Below are 15948 nucleotides of genomic sequence, written 5' to 3'. Positions count from 1 at the left end.
TAAGTTGTATTATCAAAAAGTCAGTTAACCATAATAGAATAATATAAAAAGACATAAGTAATGTATACTTACAAATTGCTTCGATTGCAAGGAAAAAAAAATGTTCATGCAAAAATTATACAATATGGAATACCTTCAACAATAGAATGAGGTGTTTGGAATGCCATCCAGATATTCTGACATGAAGCCATATCCATATTTAAGTATCTGCTAGCTAGATATGCAACACCAGCAGCAATCTAATGGGGTTTAAACTGAAGCCACAGTGAACTTCGAAGCCTGTATAATAACATCCAACTTCAGTATCACATAAAAGAAATAAGAAAACAACCAACCTATAACAATGATAGGTAATAAATGGATGATCAAGTGAACCCGTGTGGTGCTATACCATAACAAAAAAGGTAACATCTCGCATGTTAACTTGCCACATTAACACAAATAACATCAACTTTCAAATAATATTTGAATAATTGGAACATATTGTCATAGCCATAAAACTTCCAATTTCTTAAAGAATACTATGCTAAGACAACATAATTAAACTTTCAAGTAACGAAAGCAAGTGAAGGCAATTCTCTTACCAACTAACAACTCAGCAACCCAGGGGAAATATTTTCCAAGAACCTCCAACAGAGTACACCAAAACTATAGCAAAAATACAATATTCATCTAGAGAAAACATCAACATCCATGCCTAGTTCTGCTGCTGGTGATTTCAGTTGGGAAAAGAAACAAAAACAAAAACAAGCAACCCATGTTGCAAGCAACTAAACCGCCCAAAGCAAGCAAATGTTGATACCTTTTGCAGCTGTGCTTAATAGTTTTATCTGGAAGGATTACTAATGTACCTACTTCCTTGCTAACATCAATATACTTGAGAAAATGCTCTATATATCATATAGCAAATAAAATATTGAATGTATTTATAACAAATAACCTGTCAGGGCTCGCTCCCGGACTACCCGCTAGCATAGGAAATCCGTGAGAAGGTTCATACAAGATGGATATAGATACAAACATCACTTACATTTTGCTAAAAATTCTTCTCATGCCCATGTTTGCTCACTATTAATAAGAGCCAAAATAACATTATACATCATTCTTTACATCATAAACTTGGGTTTACAGCCCATACATTTTAAAAATTAAAGGGCATTAAGGCGTTAAATACAAAACGGAACCCTCTAAACATGCCCTCAACTACACCCATAGATCTTTGAGGCCGGGACATCTCTGTACACATCTAACCATAACTCGCCCACTTACTCATCTTCCATTTACCTGGAATGACAAAAAGAACAAGGGTGAGCCACAAGGCTCAGCAAGCATATAACAACAGGGAAGTATCAACAGGATAATATCTGAAGGCACGAACCATTTAGAGCCAAGGAAAGATCACAATCCCCACAAGTAAACCTCACTTGAATCCATGCCTTCTACACTTGACAACATCATCTCCCAAGAATTTATAATTCATTACAATTCATCAAAACTCATTTTTCAAAGTGAGCCCTAAGGCTCGGCAAGTGTATAAACCAACGAAAACTGGACATAACCAGACTTCCCTGAACATCATTCATATCATACCACATATGGACACACACCAGCTCTCAAATCATAGGTGATACATAATCAATCCCATATAGTTATATCACACGTTACCTAGCCATAACATCAATGCATGGATGCACATATAATGCACACATATGGTCTTTGGGGCCCACATAAGAAAATGCACCTAATGGCACCCAAGACCCTATATACAAACATGTTGTAGCCAATGACAGGCTACTAAAATAAGAACGTGAGCCCAAGGCTCTCATCTCACATCCATCACCATCGTCATCATGTGCCACGACACCCAAAATCTCATCAAGGTCATAAGTTGCTATGGGCCTCCACCCACAGTCTTACGCGTCACAAGATCTAGCTGTTATGGGCCTCCACCCACAGTCTTACGCACCATAAGCACAAGCCTATTTCCACCACTATCGCCACCACGCGTAAAGGAATCATGCAATGCAACATATAAGGAATGCAATGGCTCTTGTAGCATTAACGTGATGACCAGGCCTCCATAAGCCAAGCATTAGGCCATGCTACGCCCACGTAAGAATCCACACACACGAATGCCCTAATGTATATGTTTGGCTAACATACACAAGTCAGTACTCACTAGCCAACCGTGTTATGCCAATGCTCACGCTCCCATCACATACAAAGCATGACCCCCCAATGAATGCAACCCATGATCCAACATCACAAAGTGAGGCAATAAAGAAACACAATGCCATGCAACACAACTACTAACAATGCCATGATTAATGGCATTCATACATCCTCATTTGAAATCCCATTAGAGCTCTTGGCTCTTCCACACATTTCACATTGATTAAGGGCATTTATTTATACAATGATAGTCATGTATCAAGCATGAGTTACTTGGACATGCCAACCAAGATCACTTCTTATTGACTTCCCAAGGGATTATCATCATACTTTATCATGCAACTCAATTACATTCTTATCTTATGAACCCCACGAATATACATATAGGTACTTTCAACCATATTTTATCAATATAAGGGATTGAGGGATATCAAAGGAAGCATTTTAAAACACTTTACATTAGCCATCTTACTTGAGTTGGATTAAGAAGAGCCTTAAACCATTAAAATCATAACCAAAATATATGATAATTCATATCAAATCGAAGCCCTCAAAGTCTAGTTTATGACGCTTCAAACGGATCACAAATCCGAGTTTTACATCAAAAGTTATGGTTGAAAAAGTAAAACATGCGCAGAGTAGTTAAAACCACGGCCGAGTCGACTTGACTACTTGGGCGAGTCGACTTGGCCGAGAACGCACGAAAAAGGCCAAAAACCCACCAAAAACGCTCAAAATAGCCACCAAACCTCCAAAGCCTCTCAAACTAGCTTCCTAACCCACAATGTCATTCAATTAAAGAGAAATATGGGGTGATCAAGCCCCAACGAAACCATCAATGGGACATCTTAATGATTCAAGAGGAGACCCACAACTTGAAAAAAATACAAAAATATGGAGGACTTAGCAACCATTAACAAAGTTGGTTCTCACCACCACAAGAAGAGACAAACTATAATTATATATGCATCACTTTGCCATCAAAGGAGGTTCTTTTGGAAGAGAACGAGAAAAACATGAAACTTGCACAATATAAAAATAAAAGTGCAAGGAGAACTTGCCTTGGGTGATGCTTAGAAGAAGAAGCAATCCACTAGAACTCCACCCTCACCTCTTGAACCTCCAACCAAGATGATGATGGAAGAAGAAGAAATGAAGAAAATGGAAAGAGAAGAGCATTCGAGAGAGAGAGGGAGAAAAGAAGCAAGAAGAATAAATGAAGAATGGAGGAGGAATGGCTTTCACGCCACCTCCAACCACTCCCCCCAACCCTCTCTTCCCATTATGACCCTCTACACAACACACACTCCATTAAATATCTCACCCCATTTTAGACATTTCCAACATTTTTCATTTCTTTTCTCTTTTCTCTATCAAACCCATTATGCCAATTACCATTTTACCCTCTTCTTAAATCAAAAAGCAAGCCCATTTTTGACTTTTGCTATTTTCATTTCTTTTCTCCATTTATTTCATTCCACATATATAAACACATAGGCCCAAGCCTATTTCTTTAGCCCAACTCAAAGGGCCTCAACACAACCTTAAGCCCAATGGGCTTCACACATCACAACGATTAAAATATACAAAATCTCTCTTGGGCTCAACCCAAGTTTCCAAACCTCAACCCATTATCAAAACACATAATTTACTTACATATATATTTTGCCACATAAAATATTACTCACATTTAATTTAATAGGGAAAAATTTTCAATTCCCATAAGTAAATTATTAATAACTCCTAGACCTATTAACGGGTCGTTACATAACCCACCCAAGGATTATAAGTACTGTTTAGCATACAGGAAATACAACAAAATAAAAGCAGTTGGGCATGAAAACAGTAATAAGTCCAAGGATTGTAAATTATTCAATTCTAGGTTTGGAAAATTGGTGAAGTCTTGCGGTTGATATTAATTAAAAAGATTTTAACTGATAGAAACACAAAAGATTTAACTGGCAGGTTTGGAGAAAGGGAGAACACACCAATTTGATTCTCTCACTTCTAAAGCCATATCACAATTTTGTGACGGTGTTGCCCTTAAATAATCTATGGATATACTCTTTAAAACATCTTTCTTTCAAGTAAATTTTTTAATTGACAAAAACATATATATGATATGCACACCATTGCTGAAAACTCAAGAAAACTACCATTTTGTGGATTTATGGCCATACGATATGACACCATTGCTGAATCTAAACCAAGTATAGATGTCTGGGACAATTTTGATAGTGATTATATATATTTGAGATGTTATTTGGACTTTTATTTATAATATTTGTAGTAAAATTTGTGTATTAAAAAACTAAACCACATACAACTCAAAATCCAACTGTTAACATATACACACACAGAATATACATACACAGAATATACATACACACAAAATACATATACACACACAATATATATATATATATATATATATACCTTTGAGGCAGATCAGGCAGCGATGAAGGCGGAGGCAGCGATGGCGACGAACGCAGAGGCGACGACTAGAGGCGGATCTGGCAGCGGTGAAGGCGGAGCCCGATCGAGCTGGAGGCGGAGGCGACGGCAGGAGTAGTTCACAGAAGAGAGAGAGAGAGAGAGAGAGAGAAGGGGGAAGAAGGGTGAGTTAGGGTTATATTTGGGGATTTGGGGAAGGAGGGGGGGAGAGAGGGACAGAGAGACGGCAGGAGTAATTCCCGCCCACATTTTCAGTTTTTTTTTAATATTTATTTGTTAGATAACAATAAAATAATTTGTAAAAATAATATTATTAATTATTTAATTGATAAAAATATAAAAATATATAATTATGATAATTAATAATATAAAAATAAAATAATTTAAATTATTGAATCAAATTAATATTTATTTTAAAATATATTATAAATCTATCGAACCTCCATCCATCCCCTTCCCTTGTTGGTTGTAATTAGTTTTTGTCTAATCTGGCCACTAATTATCTAATTAAGATTGAAAACTAATTGGGGTTATTTATTTTTAATAATTATATTTATATATATATTATTTTAAATTATCATAATAAACAATATTAATTATTTATTAATAATATAAATTTATAATAAATATTAAAATTCCTATTGCATCCCTTTCTTCTTTCTCTATTTTGATGTACATATATTGTTTATAAAAAATTTTGTTTGAATGATATATATATGTATATTTTTTTAAAATAATTATATTAAAAACAAAAAAAATAAAATAGTTTGGACTAGTTAAGATCAAACTGAACCAGTTTAAATCGAATGAATACTCCTAAAGTAGACATCAAATTTGGCATTACGACGTAATATTAGATTTTTAATTTTTTAAAATATCATCTATTTATTAATTTATTTATTTTCTTAAAAAAAGATAATAAATGAATAAGCTAATTCCTAATTTGATTTTATAACCTCCAAGACACAACAAATGAATAAGCGAAGTAACTCGATTGGGCTTAATTCACGGATTAAGCCCAATCGGGTTCTTTTAGATTAAGCCCAGTTGAGTTTTTTTAAAACTTACACTATTGCAAGCCATCTAAGCATTGACTACAGAGAACTTGGTGGTTGTGGCAAAAGACGTTTGAAGTGAAGAGAGAGTAAAAAGAAAAAACTGAAAAAAAAGTGACCATGCCATGGATTTGGGGAAATGACCAGCTGTCTGTCTCTCTGACAGTGGTTATGATACCTATGAGATGATGGAGGATGGGATGGTTTTAGGGAGAAAATATGTTGAGTATTTGATCTCAACCATTGACACTGTTGGAGTTTTTTTAAACTTCATGTCTCGACCATATGAATTTAAGTTAATTCATATATTTATGATTAATCAAACATTGTAATGCTTAATTAATCAAACACAACACAATGCATTGCATTTATTGATTAATCAAACACAATGTAGATAAAGATACCTGTGAGATGATGGAGGATGGGATGGTTTTGGAGAGAAAATATGTTGAGTATTTGATCTCAACCATTGACACTGTTGGAGTTTTTTTAAACTTCATGTCTCGACCATATGAATTTAAGTTAATTCATATATTTATGATTAATCAAACATTGTAATGCTTAATTAATCAAACACAACACAATGCATTGCATTTATTGATTAATCAAACACAATGTAGATAAAGATAATACTAAATATATTATTAATCAAAGTCATGTTTGATATATACTATATATATAGAGATTCTTGTATATTATATAGAAAAATGTACATTCTGATCATATTAAATGTATTGTTATTTTTAATTCAAAAAGTTATTATAAAATTGTGTGATATAATAAGTTTTTTGAGATTTGATGTATTTTTCTTGACTCTATCATCAATCTAAAAATATTTATATCATCTTTTTAATATAAGAATAGTATTTATATTTTCTCTAAATATTATTTAATTCAGTTTTAATATACTTTTTCACATTAAAAAAAATATAATTCATATACTAACTTCTTTTCTAAAATAAGAAAGTGCCCCTTTCTCTCTCTCCTCTCCTTTGTTTCATTTTGTATATATTTAATAACTATTACAAATAGTTAATTATTATACATTTAATATATATTTTAATTTATATTTTTTTATATAAATTAGTTTACATGTATATATATTTTATTTTATATTTTATGCACATGAAATATAATAATTTATATATTTAGAATTTAATTTCTATATCTATAGATAACAAATTTACATTTTATAAATTAATATTTTAAAATTTTACATTTTATAAATTTAAGAGGAAAAAAAATTTCCGTCTAGAAATCCATCTCAATTTGAGAGGGATTTTGAGACGAAAAAATATTTGTCTCAAATTGAGATGGATTTTGAGAAAAAAAAAATTTGACTCAAAAATCCATCTCAAATCAGAGACGGATTAGTTTCCGTCTTTGAATTCGTTTCTGATTAGAGACAAATTAGTTTTCGTTTCAAAATCCGTCTCAAAGCCACCTTGTAATATATTCACACATATTAATTATAAAGTAATCGAACCACTATTTTTCAGAATTCCCTTTAGACCCACAAACTCAAGTTTTTGAAATTACACTTGATCCCATATTAAATAAAATAAAAAATAATTTTATTTTTTATGAAATTGAATTAAATTAAATTAATTAATTGAACTCTCAAAACACCTAAAAAAGAGTTAACATATTAAATAAATTAATTGAACATAAAAAATTTTAAACTAATTAATTAAATTAAATAAATTAATTGATATAAATAAATTAATTAATTAAAAAATAAAAAAATTAGATTATATTGTAAAATTTAATTTAATTTAATTTTTAAATTATTTTTTTTTAAAATTTATTTTTTGATTTTTTTAATTGCTGAATTTGGCAGCGATTTTGACCAAACCGCTACTAAATTTAATTTTTTATTTTCTAATTTTTAAATTTTGCGACGGTTGATTAAAACTGCAGCAGAATTTATTTTTCAATTTTACTATTAATGAATTGTGCAACAATTTTGACAAAACCGTCGCTAAATTCAATTTTTTTATTAATGAATTTGGCAGTGGTTTTGGCTAAATTTAATTTTTTATTTTTTAATTTCTAAATTTTGCGACGATTGATTAAAACCGTAGCATAATTTATTTTTCAATTTTATTATTAATGAATTTTGCAGCGGTTTTGACAAAACTGCCACTAAATTCAATGTTTTTTGAATTTTTTTTATTAATGAATTTGGCGACGGTTTTAACAAAACTGTCGTTAGATTTAATTTTTTATTTTTTAATTTCTAAATTTTGCGGCAGTTGATTAAAACCGCCACAAAATTTATTTTTTAATTTTATTATTAATGAATTTTGCGGCGGTTTTGAGAGAACCGCTGTCAAATTCAAATTTTTTGAATTTTTTTATTAATGAATTTGGCGACGGTTTTGATAAAACCGCCACTAAATTTAATTTTTTATTTTTTAATTTCTGAAATTTGCAGCAGTTGATTAAAGCCACTGCAAAATTTATTTTTAAATTTTATTATTAATGAATTTTGTGGCGGTTTTGTTAAAATCGCCGCTAAATTCAAATTTTTTGAATTTTTTTTATTAATGAATTTTGCGACGATTTTGACAAAATCGCCACTAAATTTAATTTTTTATTTTTTTGGTCTTGAATTTTGTGGTGGTTGTTTAAAATCGCCACTAAATTTAATTTTATAATTTTAAATTAATTAATTTGGCGACGATTTTTCAAAATCGTCGCAAAAAACATATTTTGCGATGATTGAAAAACTGCCACAATAAACCCATTTTTTTGTAGTGCCCAAATAAAATGTACATGAGTCAATCAAGCTAAATTTCGCGTATCATTAGGTATATAAATAGTTATGTCAATTGAAAATGTTGTATAAACAATGAAATGAATGAACGTGTTGTATTTATTTATTAAAAGGTACATATTCAAACATAACCAAGTCCAAGAATATAAATAGAAATCAATTGGATGAATGGAATTATGTTTTTTCTTCAATCATTTCTTTGTCTTTTCCAAATTAATTTGTACATAATTTTAGCTACGAGACTCCTAGAAGTGTTTTGCCATTTTAAGTGGAAGCAAATAATACCTTAAAAGAGAGCGACTTCATTCATGATTATATTTTGATGAGAAATTTTTAGTTTATCCGACTTTTCCAAAATGATGTGTTTAAGAGGTTGTTTGTTTGGCTTATTTTTTTTTTTAATTTATAAGTTTTTATACTTATAAATTGTGTAAAGTTTTAAAATTGAGTAATGTTTAAGTTAATAATTTGTTTGGATAATACTTTGAATTAGGATGACGTGTTAAATATATATTTTATAAAAAATATTATTATAAGAGTATATTTAATTTCCAAAAGTATATATAATATAAAATTTGAATACATATATATAAACTAAAAATTAAAAAGAAAACTAAAAAAATTGCAAGTCGGGGCTAGATGTTTCTCATGTCAAACAAATCAAAGAATATTTATATTCTTGCCTATTCATATACATACAATTGGGCTTCGCCGCTTGAACATCTATAACAAACTAATAAATTAATTGAATGGTTGTCGTGGGTGGCTACTGGATGGCATGCCGGGCGGGCCCTTCAAAGTGTACCCGAAATAGATCATTCAGTGGCCCGGACCTTTGGGGCTCGGCCCCGACGCTAACCTTTCCAGCCAACTGGTGATGGTGGCGAGGTGGCCGCTTGCGCCGGCAAAATCCTCCGGCAGAACCCTCCCCGCCTCTACACGACCGTCCATCAAAATGGCCGCGATGGTCACGAAGACGATGACCAAAACAAAGCTGGTTCGCAACAAACCCATCTTCTTCGTTATATATGTATTGAAGCGAAACTGTGAAAAGTGAAGACGATGAACGGAGGTGTTTTCTTTGTCCTCTGAGGGTGTGAGGAGAGTTTCTTCTTCTGATGTGATTTGGTTAATTTTGTGGGTTTGAAGCATTTATATATATATAGATAGATGATAAAGAGTAAGGTACGAACGCGTTGACCAAGCCCCATATTGAACCAGTCTCGTCTTACACTCAATTGTTAATTCCCGTGAATATTTCTACTTCGTTCCGCCGCCGCGGCCGCATGCTTACGGCCTATGGATCCTTAAGTTTGAATATGTCAACCGTATTCCGAAACTGCCCCTCTTTGTCGGGTCAACTTTGCAAGCATGGAAGCAAGGGTAATTTGGGGCTTTTAGTTAAAGTAGAATGGCTGGGGTAACTGTTGAAGTATTCATCCATCGTTGGAGTTCAACGTTTTGAAAATTTCAGTTGACCCAACTGCCCCTTCATGCAAAGTTGAGTTATCGTCAATTTGCTTGACTTTGGGACTTCATGCAAAGTTGAGGGCTACCTGGGGGTGCCCGGCCAACGCGGCCCCACGCGACCATACACAGCCACGCATGGCCCTGCGCGCTGCTGGCCCTCGTCCGCGCAGTCCCACGCGTGCTTGAGCTTGCACTCTCAAGTGACCCTCACCTGGGGATGCCAGGGCACGCCCATGATCCACATGCCATCACTCTCGCGAGTTTCGGTCAAAATCACTCTTGAGTTACTCATCAAAGAAATCAGGTCATTTCGGTCAAAATCACTCTTGAGTTACTCATCAAAGAAATCAGGTCATCGACACCTGATTGCCTCTTCGATTGATATAAATAAGGGAGTCGTCTCCTCTATTTAGTATGTAATCTCTCATACTCACATTTTTTTCTTGCATTTGACTACTTTATACTTTTGAGAGGCTAATTTAGGCATCGAAAGGTCTGAGCGGGAATCCTCACCCGCGCCTTAACCGATCTTTTTTTTGGATAGGTTATTCACCTCTCTTAACATATCTTAGGGACTCATCCATTGCTCTCAACCTAGTCGAGGAAGTCATCCATTACTGTTGCTACTCTCGAGATAGTCATCAATCGCTGTCTCTCCCCCCAAAAGACTCATCTATCGTTGTCGCTTCATCTTGAGAGAGTCATCCATCGCTCTCGATAGTCATCCATCGTTCGGATAATCCACACTTGAATCATCTTAAGACGGTTTTCCATTTATAAATTCATTGGTGTAATTGAACAACAACAAACTTCATTGTCATTTAAATTGTCTTGATATATTACTACATATTAAAGACCTTTTTGATCCTTTGAAAATGTGGAGAGATTTCAAAACAAATCAAAGAGTTCAATTAACGTCAAAGTAGTTTAATATTTTCTAATTGCTATTTAGCGGTGAATCCAAAAACTCACACACCTAAAAGTGAAGTGACAAAATAAGTTGATGCTCATCATTCCCTTTAGTAGATCTCAACTAGCACAAGGAAGAGCCAAAAGATTTTTTATGCTAGTTCAGTGTGGACAATCTTGGACCTTTTCATTTAAGTAGGAGTTTGTTAAAAAGGTGCACAGCGAATTTAAGTATTACACTTCAAGGGAGAGGAAACGTCATTCTTGCTTTTAATTAACATAAAATCTACATGTTGCATAAAACACTAAACCATATGGGATTTGTGTTTAATCCGCTATACATCTATGCTTGTCAATTTGCATGTTTAATAAATCACACAAATCCCGCATATGATTTCCAACCATTTACTCTAATTTTATATTGAATTTGAATTTGAAATGCATCTATCTTAAAAATATTTGTTTATTTTACAGAACTTTTATATTTTCTCATATTTTTTAATGAAAAACATAATTTTTCAATCTAACCAAGATCGATATAAATTGTATATCATTAAATTATATTATGGCTTTAAAATAAGGTAATAAGAAATAAAATTAAACAATAATATAAAGATTAATATTTTAATATTATAAATATTGTTAATAATAACATGATATTAAATTATATAAGCATTTTGAAACATATTTTGAGTTTTTAGAATATGAAAATAATTTTCTTGTATCATTATATATTTGGGTTACAATTTTGCACCTATTCTTAGACAATTTGAATTATTTAGAGATGCCATTTTTACACCAACTAATACTATATAAGCTTGTCACATCTCACATTTTTATATAATTTTTGGATGACTATAATAGAATAAATAATATATATGTTATTTAAGAATAGTGATCTCAGATAGATTAGAAGAGATTAGATCTATCTCTAAAGACCACTAATTTAGAAGAAAAGATATATTCTAGGTTTATCAAAATTATGATTAATGGCTAAATTTTAATAAATAATCATGAATCATGATCAAGTTTGTCATTTTTTTTTTGTGAGAATCTTAGTCAGATTATATGAAATTTAATTATAAGCAAAATTGGTTTGCTATTAGATTTTTGGAAGACCCCTTTGTGAGCGAAGCAAGATCAAGAGTTGACTAGTTAACTGGACCAAGATTGAGTGTAACCCAAATAAAATGTACATGCGTTAACCAAGCTAAATTTCGAGTATCATTAGGTACATAAATGGTTATGTCAATTGAAAATATTGTATACACAATGAAATGAATGAACTAGTTGTATTTATTTATTAAAAGGCACATATTTAAGCATAGCCAAGTCCAAGATTATAAATAGGAATCAATTGGATGAGTGGAATTATGTTTTTCCTTTAATCCTTTCTTTGTCTTTTCCAAATTTATACACAGCTTTGGCTATGAGGCTCCCAGAAGTGTTTTGCCATTTTAAGTGGAAGCAAATAACACCTTAAAAGAGAGCGACTTCATTTATGATTATATTTTGACGAGAAATTGTTAGTTTATCCCATTTTTTCAAAAGGAGGTGTTTAAGAGGTTTTTTGTCTTTTTTTGTTTTAATTTATGTCTTTTTACTTATAAATTGTGTAAAATTTTAAAATTAACTAATGTTTAAGTTGATAATGTGTTTGGATAATATTTTAAATTAGGATGATGTGTTACATATGTATTTTATAAAAAATATTATTATAAGAGTATATTTAATTTCCAAAAGTGTATATAATATAAAAATTTAATATATATATATAAACTAAAAATTAAAAAGAAAACTAAAAAAATTGCAAGTCGGGGCTAGATGTTTCTCATGTCAAACAAATCAAAGAATATTTATATTCTTGCCTATTCATATACATACAATTGGGCTTGGCCGCTTGAACATCTATAATAAACTAATAAATAAATTGAATGGTTGTCGTGGGTGGCATGCCGGGCGGGCCCTTCGAAGTGTACCCGAAATAGATCATTCAGTGGCCCGGACCTTTGGGGCTGGGCCCCGACGCTAACCTTTCCAGCCAACTGGTGATGGTGGCGAGGTGGCCGCTTGCGCCGGCAAAATCCTCCGGCAGAATCCTCCCCGCCTCTACACGACCGTCCATCAAAATGGCGGCGACGGTCACGAAGACGATGAGCAAAACAACGCTGGTTCGGAACAAACCCATCTTCTTCGTTATATATGTATTGAAGCGAAACTGTGAAAAGTGAAGACGATGAGGGCGGCGGCGACGAACGGAGGTGTTTTCTTTGTCCTCTGAGGGTGTCAGGAGAGTTTCTTCTTCTGATGTGATTTTGGTTAATTTTGTGGGTTGGGAAGAGAGAGAGGAGTGATGAAACGAAATGGGTTTGAAGCATTTATATATATATATATATATGATAAAGAGTAAGGTACGAACGCGTTGACCAAGCCCCATACTGAACCAGTCTCGTCTTACCTTCAATTGCTAATTCCCGTGAATATTTCTACTTTGTTCCGGCGCGGCTGCCGCATGCATATGGCCTATGGATCCTTAAGTTTGAATATGTCAACCGTATTCCGAAACTGCCCCTCCTTGTCGGTCAACTTTGCATGGAAGCAAGGGTAATTTGGGCCTTTTAGTTAAAGTAGAATGGCTGGGAGAACTGTTGAAGTATTCAAGTAATTGGAGTTCAACGTTTTGAAAATTTCAGTTGACCCAACTACCCCCTTCATGCAAAGTTGAGTTATCGTCAATTTGCTTGACTTTGTTGAAATAGCAACAACAGCAGTTTATCGCAACAACGTGATACACAAATAGCAACAATATATATATATATATATATATCACAGGCACAACAAGAAGGAGATGCAAACCCAGACTCTGTCCACGATGACCAGCAAACGGAGAAGGAGGGTTCACGTGAGGCACTACTAAAAAATGAATCCAACGAGAGGCAGAGGGTATCGATGACCGAGGTACGCTGGCAGCATTGTTTTGAAGACAGTAACACCCTGTTTCGATCATTAGAGACTCAGATGACTGTCTAAGTAGGATACAACGATCTTGCTCTGGGGAATGACGACCTCGATCGACCAAATCTGACAAAACTGGGAAGACACTTGCTCTCTGTGTGACAGACTAAACACGGGAGGAAAAACGAAAGCTCTAAACTTGGGGGGTGGTTTGAACACGAGGCTCGACTAGCCTTTTATAGGTTGGGTCGGGGCACCGAACAGCCTTCCCAATCAAGCCGACATTGAACACCGGCATCAATGCCCGACGTTTGGGGCGATCGAACAGATGAACCATTAATGGACAGAGGTGCCGGAAAGCAAACAATTGCTGGAACTTTCGGAGGGCAAAATAAAAAATAAAGAAAATAATTATAATTTCCTTTATATAAAATATATATATATATATATATACGTATACCGACCCAACCCAGCCCGCCCGGATGGATGGCAGCGACGCGTGAGAGGGCCAAGGGATTCGCCCGCTCACAAAATCTGGGTGCCTCTTAGGGCCCAAACCCAAGTGAGAGGGAGGAGTATAAATATCCATTCCCATCTCTTTACACAACTAATGTAGGACAAACACCCACACTCACACTTACACTCACACACTATAATACACAACAATCCCCCACATGAGTGTAAGTGTGCTAAACCAAATAAACTGACACGACGCCACAGAGAGCAAATATCAAATGTTTGTAGTTTAAGAAGTATAGGTTTACAGTCTTTCATTTCAAATTTTGCTAAGATTTCTTTTACATTCTTAGTTTGGCTTAAATAAGTTCTTGAGATGTTTTCCTAATTTGAAGACCTAGGAAGTACGTGGTTTAGCATACTTACACTCATGTGGAGTTTTCATGTCCAAGTTAACAATTGGCATCCTATTCCTGAAACACTAACTCTTGGTATTAATTAGAAAACCTTTGTGATATGTAGTTTCAAACAAATACAAGAAAGGATGTGTCACTTCAAAGGTTTGTATTTCTATTCTGATATAAAGTTACGGGGGAGTTATGTGTATACTAAGTGCATATCGATTTTTTCAAAAGGTTTTCATCATTATCAAAAAATAGGGGAGAATTGTTGTATCATATTTTTTAATATATGAGAAAATGTGTTTGATGAAAAACCATATAAAAATATCATATTTCGAAATAAGTTTTTCATATTTCGAAACATACATGATTAGTGTTTTGGCGTTAAGGGTCAAATGTTTAAAAAATCCAATTTTTATGTATCATGTTTCGAAACTTTGTTTCAATATTTTGAAACATAATTCTGTTATATCTCTATACATATTCGAAATGCTCCGTGATATGTTTGAATAAATTCAATTTTTTTATGCATCATGTTTCGAAACAATATTTCCATGTTTCGAAACATCTGTCCATCATGTTTCTAAACATGTTTCGAAATGTATATTGATAAGGTTTCAAGTTTTGCTAAATCTATATGCTGTATTTCGAAACATATTTGAAAACTAAACTTATGTTTCGAAACCTATATAGTATGTTTCAAAACCTCTGTCAGCAATGGTTTTAAAATCCTTCTTTAACATGTTTTGAAACATGTTTCTGAAGTATATTTCAAAACCTTTTTTTTCATGTTTCGAAACATCTGACTCTGTCAGAAGAATATCTGAAAATCTGTCATGCTTTTGCTATTTATTTCAAAAGCTATTTTTAAAAGCTTATTTTTGAAACAATCCCCATACCCTGATGTTCAAATTTCAGATATGTTTTAAGTGGAGAATAAAACCAAATCGTTTTGTTTTTAAAAGATGTCCTCCACTCATTTTGTTTCTTGGTGTATATCCAGCTGTAAAGGCTGTATGTTTCGAAACATCTATATAAAAATGTGCTATTTCGAAACCTATAATATGTGTTTTGAAACCTACTTTATTATCTTGTCTCTAAGGGTTATAATTAGCCAAAAAGCTACCTCTTTGATATATATATATCAATTTTTGAAGACAAGAACATACACCTTACAAGCATACACAAGTTTACATATCTACAAGATATTTTTGCCACAAGCACAAGCGAACGAAACTTTTCTAACAAACTCTCAAAGATCCTTCCAATCATTTTTTGGTGTGCATTGTGATATAAA

The 15948-nt window shown here is 33.2% G+C and overlaps 2 long non-coding RNA genes across 2 annotated transcripts in view; one reads left to right on the top strand and one right to left on the bottom strand.

The window, feature by feature from the left end:
- LOC127791519 (uncharacterized) overlaps positions 1-13186 on the top strand; it is a 32113-nt gene extending 18927 nt beyond the window's left edge. The window contains exons 2-3 of the long non-coding RNA XR_008020961.1: positions 9349-9532; positions 13101-13186. This is a non-coding gene — a long non-coding RNA (uncharacterized LOC127791519). The remainder of the gene's footprint in view (positions 1-9348; positions 9533-13100) is intronic.
- On the bottom strand, positions 9103-12991 carry LOC127791520 (uncharacterized). Its single transcript, XR_008020962.1, has 2 exons — positions 12847-12991; positions 9103-9293 (listed from the first exon to the last, which is right to left on the bottom strand). It is a non-coding gene; the product is annotated as an uncharacterized LOC127791520 (long non-coding RNA).
- Positions 13187-15948: the final 2762 nt, after the last annotated feature.

The sequence above is a fragment of the Diospyros lotus genome, chromosome 15 (assembly GCF_014633365.1).
Source record: "Diospyros lotus cultivar Yz01 chromosome 15, ASM1463336v1, whole genome shotgun sequence".
Taxonomy (NCBI): domain Eukaryota; kingdom Viridiplantae; phylum Streptophyta; class Magnoliopsida; order Ericales; family Ebenaceae; genus Diospyros; species Diospyros lotus.
Note: the sequence above shows the minus strand (reverse complement) of the source record. Positions and strands in the feature narration are given on the sequence as shown.